Source organism: Triticum dicoccoides, chromosome 2B (genome assembly GCF_002162155.2).
Source record: "Triticum dicoccoides isolate Atlit2015 ecotype Zavitan chromosome 2B, WEW_v2.0, whole genome shotgun sequence".
Taxonomy (NCBI): domain Eukaryota; kingdom Viridiplantae; phylum Streptophyta; class Magnoliopsida; order Poales; family Poaceae; genus Triticum; species Triticum dicoccoides.
The window spans coordinates 772,470,692-772,477,953 of record NC_041383.1 but is presented as its reverse complement, the minus strand read 5'-3'; the positions used below and the strand labels follow the sequence as shown (position 1 = coordinate 772,477,953).

The window sequence follows — 7,262 nt, the reverse complement described above, 5'->3', positions numbered from 1 at the left end:
TTGCCGAGGAGAACAAGGCCTTGGCCAAGCTTCTTCAAGAGGAGAACAAGATCATGACAATGAACCACAATGACATGGACGCGCGCCATCACCAAAGAATGCATGATATCGCAAGGAGGGAGATCTTGGAGAGAAGGAAGCAGCGGCGACGGGTGGTGGCTTCTGTGGCGGTGGTGGACAGTGATGATGATGATGATGGTCATGGAGGTGGTGGTGGCTTCGGTGGCGGTGGTGGGTAGTGATGATGATGATGGTCATGGAGATGGTGGTGGCTTTTGCATGAGGTTCTTTTGGGTCATGAATGAAAACTATGCTTAATTTCCACGCAAACTATATTCAAATTTCTAGCCATTTATCGGAATTGCGGTCAAATTGTCTAATTTGTTTTTCCGATTTGAGGGCCGGTGATTATTCTGTTTTACCGTTCGGCCTTGCGGGGTCTGTTCAGCCGCAGCCCGCACCAGCTCTCAAAACACGTTTTCCGTGGCCCTTATACTCACTTTTTTAGAGGAGAGGCATGCGCCCAACTTTATAAATAAAGCCACCAGGCAGAGTCGCAAACAGAACCACATAAGACCAGCAACACGAAAGACCAGAGTATCAGGCCAACAACCCATGGACAACGACTCTCTACTTAAACTCACTTTAAATGTGCGTGATATAAGGGGTCTGCTAGAGATGCTCTAACACAAAGAAGCATCGCTCTACATCCTCATCTTGTTTGGTACAAATGGACAGCAACTCATATTTCATTTTTCTCAAAAACAGCTTGCAACATTTAGTTCAAGAACCTAGTGAAAATCAAATCAGTAGCACAGAAATGAATCATCATTTCTAAATCTCTGTTTGCGTCACAGAATTCAGTTCTTACGAGCAGCAAGCGAGCCGAAGCATCAGCAGGCATTCAACAATTCCCATAAATTCACTCTGATCATCACTAACTTATTAATGTTGCAAACGGGACTGCGTTGTGTCCCACTATGTCATCACTAACTTATTAATGTTGTCTTATTAATAACATCATCACTCTGAATCTCTGATCATGCTTTTAGTTTAACTTGGTATCGTGCCGTCGGTTCAGTAGAGTGCAGAGCAAAGAAATTCAGAACAGGTTAGTCCTATTAGTAGCATCCATTGCAGCGAGATGTAGGTGTTCGAATTTGATCACAGAAGATGTGAAATCATTTTCTCTTTCCCCCTGTTTTGCCCTTTGTTCAGAGTTGGGCTGTTTGGTAATCGATACAGTACCTGAATGAAGTTCCTCTGTTTTCTGTATGCCTCGCTCTGCTGAGTTGCTTTCCCCGTCTGACTCTGAACGTTGTTCCTCTCTTGACAAACACAGCCTTTGGCCATTCAAACAATAGTCGCAGAAGCACATGGATGGACAAGGAGGGTGATATAAACTCGTAGCCGAAATTTCATCATCATCATCGTGGTATCTTTACAACCGATCAGGGAAACCGGCCAAATCTGATCTGAGGCCATGGCTGGATGCTACTAAGTACTAATACTAATTGGGCTCCCAGCAGCTGAGGTACATGACCGTCCTCAGCGCCTCCTCAGCCTTCTCAGCACCAGGGCCGCCGCGGAAGCCAGAAGCTGTTTGGTGCCCTGCGAGACGCCGCCGCGGACGTTGGCCTTGGCTGCACAGTGGATGGACCTGAGGGCGTAGTTCCAGCGGCAGAGCCCGACCTGGTCCTTGAGCGCCTCCACCGCGCCCACGCTCATCGCCACCGTCCATGACGCCTTCGCCGGAGCAGCCATCTCTTCTCAGTTCTCACACTCCTTGCTGCGCTCGTGGAGAGGATGTTGACTTGTGATCCTTGTGTATAGTAGTAGTGGACTTGCGAAGTTACCGCAGCAAAACAGGCGGCCGTGGGTGTTGGTTTTCAGTGTTTCCGGATCCACCTTTGCTTGCTCGCGCCGCACCTTTCGCTGTCGACGTCCCAGTGCAGGTATCTGCCCACCACGTCTCGTCTTGTTTTGTTTTCAGCAGACCAAACCAGCAGGAAGAGAAATAGATACGAGCAATGGAAGAAGAGTGTGCCAAAGCTTTTTCCATAAAAAAGATGTGACAAGATTTACTGAGTAAAATTAGTAGTATTGTATTTTCATCAAGAAAGAAACACAATAGTTCTTCATTTTCATTTTAGTGGCTCTTTTTTCTCAGCGTGCAAGTCCACATGTTTTCTCTATAAATAGTCGTTAGATCAAGGAAATAGACCCAACAAAATTTCTAAAAACTTTCTTACTACTTTCAAATTCTGTAGATTTTCCAACAAGAGGCTGCCTTTTCTATTATATTTTTGGTGTATTATGTGCATGTCTATATCTCTGCCACGCTCTCATGTCAATTTCGAGGAATCTGAAGTTCTTACAAACTAAGAAAACTATGAGTATCTATTTAATAGCCGACTTAGGAAATCTTATTTATAAGCACCAGTGATTTTTATTCGATGTAAAGCAAGTAGTTATTATTAGACAATATCCAAACAATTTTCTGCTCTTAAAATATATACCGACAACTGTTATTTATTTTTAATGCTCGTAGCATAGAAAACATTCACTACATCAACGTTAAGCTATATATCACCAGCAAAAAAGAATTTAAGGGATATATGGTTTTTTAACTACAAAACAATATTTGAAGACACATGAACATTTTTCCAAACTATTAGAGCATATATTTTCCAAAAAACCATCAGATCTAAATATAGTGAGCAACATTAACATGGTTTGTGAATTACTAGAAGAATTCTGGTGAAATATATGAACATATAACGTGAGTGTTCAACATGAAATTTTTTATGATTATTAAATTATTTTGTTGATATACATGAATATATATTTTATGAATTGGAATAATTCTGACATGCTATGCTGAAATTTCATTTTTTATTTAACCGACGTTGTATTATGGAAATCCATTTATACATACGATAAATTTGTTTTCTGATGACTTTAGGTATGATTTATGCAGTTTTTAAGTTCTCCTTTTGCATGCAAGCGCTATTGTGGAACAAACATGTGTCAAGTTGAAAAGACGGTCACGCTCATATTGAGTTAGCCCAAGATCCAACTCATCGCCTAGGCAGGCTACAAGCGGTACATAGAGCTCCCTCTGGCAAAATGTTGACCAAAATATTTGCAAACAACATTGATTGGCATAATTAAGGATCACAAACAATAAAAAAAAGATGAAAAATACGTAGGAGTTTGCTATATCTAGCAACAACATTTTTAAATAAAGTGCCTTTGAGAATTGAGGTGAGACAGACCCAAAAAAATGCTTTGTTGGACTTAATTTTTTCCATGTGAAAAGTTGTCTTAAAAAACCAATCTAAAATGGACTTAGTTAGGCATGCATTTTAGAAACTTGGTATTATCCATTTATACTAAACACTTTCACTTTTTAAAACAACATAATGATTATACATTTGTTTTTTTTAGTTTGACACAACATTGCCAAACAATTTAACTATTTTCACTACTATATACTAACAACATAAACCACAAGACTAACTTAAATGTAACTATCATAACATTGAAACTACTATAGTGCTAAACTAACTCCATTTTGTTGCAAAATTATGTTATTTTAAACAAAATCGATGATATGAAAATGCTACTTTCAGAAGCATTTTGAAGCACTGATTTTGTTTTTTGCCACGCCTTTCAGGAGTGTGATCTCATGATAAAAGTTTGCATACACTTAGAACATTTGTCAAAGTTTACCAAACAAATCAGATTTTTTTAAAAAAATTCAATTGTTTTTGATTTTACTGTTCATCCGAGCTCGAGCTCAAAAGTGTACTTTCGGTGCCAAAGCTTTTTCCATAAAAAAAAGGTGCCAAAATTTACTAAGTAGCAGTATTGTATTTTCATCAAGAACGAAATACAATAATTCTTCATTTTATTTTTAGTGACTAATTGTCCTCATCGTACAAGTCTACATGTTTTCTGTATAAATATTTGTTAGCTCAAGGAAATAAGACCAACAAAATTTCTAATAAATTTCTTACTACTTTCAAATTATGTAGACTTTCTAACAAGAGGCTGGCCTTCTTATTATAATATTTTTGGTGTATCATGTGCATTTCTAAATCTCTGTCATGCTCTCATGTCAATCTCGAGGCACCAAAAGTTCTTATAAACAAAGGAAACTACGAGTGTCTATTTAAAAGCTGACATAGAAAATCTTATTTATAAGCACTAGTGATTTTTTATTCGATATACAACAAGTAGTTATTATTAGACAATATTCGAACAATTTTTTGCTCTTAAAAGGTATATTGATAAGTTTTCTTTATTTTTTAATTCTTGTAGCATGGAAAATGTTCACTACATCAACTAACACATATATCACCAGCAAAAAAATTGAAGGGATATACAATTTATTTTGTGAACTACAAACTATATTTGAATACCCATTATTTTTTTTCAAATTATCAAAACATATATTTTCTAAAAAAACACAAAAACAAATATAGTGAGCAACATTAACATGATTTGTGAACTACTAACAGAATTTTGGTGAAATATATGAACATATAACGTGAGTGTTCAACATGAACACTTTTTATGATTATTGAAATTATTTTGTTAAGTACACAAACATAAATTTTATGAATCAGAATAATTGCATGATATGTTGAATTTTCATTTTTTTATTTAAGCGATGTTGTATTTTGGAAATCAATTTATATGTATATGAATTTGTTTTTTATAACTTTAGGTATGATTTATGTTGTTTTTAAAATCTATTTTCGCACGTACACGCTATTGAACGAACCTGTGTCAAGTCAAAGAGGCAACTACGCTCGTATTGATCTAGTCCAAGAAGACTAGCATAGCGCTTGGTCAGGCTATACGTTGTACATACAACTCTCTCTGTCAAAAGAATCTACAAAAATATTTAGAAACAAAATTGATTGGCATAATTAAGGATTACAAACTGGAAATTAAAAAAATACAAAACATGTAGGATATCGACATGTCTAGTATAACAAGAAGTGCCTCCTGAGGTGCCAGACACACTAAAAAATATTCTTTATTGAGTTCTTTTTTCTCCTCTGAAAAGTTGTGTTGAAAAAACTAAACTAAAATGACTTTTCCTAGACAAGTAAACTTGGTTATTATCTATTTATACTAAATACTTTTACTTTTAAAAATAATATAATGACTATACATTTTTTTGTTTGATAAAACATTACCAAGCAATTTTAACTATTTTCTCTGGTATACTGACATCATAAACCACAAGTATTAACTTAAATGTAACTATTATACAATTGAAATTACTATAATGCCAAACTAACTCCATTTTGTTGCACAATATATATTATTTTACGAAACTTGTTTTGGACTACGTTAAATTACATCTAGATGTAAGAAAATGAAAAAAAATATTTTAGTGTGTCAGCATTCATATACATATTAATTTTTGTGCCGCTTAGATGTACAAATAATGTTATGTGTTTGCTTTAGTAGTATCTTTAAATATTTTGATGCAGAGTTCTATGATATATGTGCCTAGCAAATATCTTAACAAAGATTTGTGGAGAATAATCATTTATCGGAATAGTAATTGTTATGATATTATTGATCTAGTTATTTACTTGGAAGGAACTCATATTTTTCTTAGAAAGTCATCCTATTTTTTGATTTTCCTTGCTTCAATGGCCCTAGGACAAAATCCAAACTCTTGGTCATTCAATGGGAAATGGACATGCAAATCTATTATGCCTCCCCATGGCATCGCTCTCGCTCTGACTAGAACACGTTTTTAGAGCCCTCCTTCCCTCCCCCTCCCACTCCGACTCCCTCTCCACCATCTCCGACAGCCACGATGGCTAGTGGTGAGTGGAAGGGGGGCTTGGATCTTGTGCCATATATATATGAGTGGGGTCCTTCTCCCAAATAAATCTGATCGTGGCGTAACTCTCTTGCTCTTCATGATCCATGTTGTGGTCATGAGGGCTGGAGCTGGGGTGGTCGTAGCTCGCCAACTAACCGGATTTGAGACCCGATCAAGTCTTTCCCTTGTGGTAGGGTTGAAAAGGGTGGTGGTGGTGTGTGAGATGTGAATTCACCCTCCTCATCTTGAGTTTTTCTTGCCTCCATCGTGAAGGCAAGAGACATGCACCGGGACAAGAACATATAAATTTGGTGTTGTGGCTCGCTAGTGTTGCCTCTCAGGAGATGGAATTGCAATTCTCTTTGCTACTTTATCCCAAGGTCATTACATGTTGTGTTTGTTGATAATCTACGATGTCCATTGAGGTCGCCTCTCTCTTCCAGAGGGCTATACCTCGATGGTCCATGGTCAGTATGTCTTGATCCAGTGTTGGTTTTCTACGTGGTTGGTTCGCATGCAAAAACATCATGCGTGCATTCTATGCGGTGTACCTACAATTGCAAATGGCACTGCAAAGAAGAAACTTATTAGGGAGAAATCACTTCTGGTTCCTTCAAAACAAACTTATTAGGTTGTTAGCGACAGGGTTCAGGTTCAACCTTTGTAACAAAGTCCATGTAATCTTACCTTCCCCCCTCTCTGGTATCCCACATGTACGCTGAATCCGCCTGAGCGCCACCCCTATGAGGACTAAAAATCTTAACCTAAACTACTAACAGAAGTTGAGACATGATTCTCCTCCATGCCACCGAGCACCGGAGAGGCAGGCGGAGGGGAGGCGAATCCATAGACTCACAAGTGATTCTTGGAGGGGAGGTGTATGCCCTAGCCACCACTTAGGAAAAAGAAACTATTTGTAAGTTCTACTGCACCAGTACTTGCTGCAGCGAATACACCATCCCTAACCTTGTACTAGCACTCCATCCTAATTTGGGCACCAACAGCTGAGGTACATGAAAGTTCTCAAACCCTCCTACTCCTTGTGTGTTGGGCATATTACCAATTTTTTGATTAGTTTAATTCATAAATAAATCTGATGTTGATAGATAAATGTATGAGATATACTAGACATAGAATAGTTAAATCTATGATAGCAACAATTATGGCCAACACATGAATAAGTAAATAAGCGATTGATACGTCTCCATCGTATCTACTTTTCCGAACACTTTTGCCCTTGTTTTGGACTCTAACTTGCATGATTTGGATGGAACTAACCCGGATTGACGCTGTTTTCAGCAGAATTGCCATGATGTTATTTTTCTGCAGAAATAAAAGTTCTCGGAATGACCTGAAACTTCACAAAGAATATTTTTTGAATTTATAAAAATACTGGCGAAAGAAT

General features: G+C 37.5%; 1 pseudogene; it reads right to left on the bottom strand.

Moving 5' to 3' along the window:
• Positions 1 to 1,381: 1,381 nt before the first annotated feature.
• On the bottom strand, positions 1,382 to 1,895 carry LOC119368719 (annotated as a pseudogene).
• Positions 1,896 to 7,262: the final 5,367 nt, after the last annotated feature.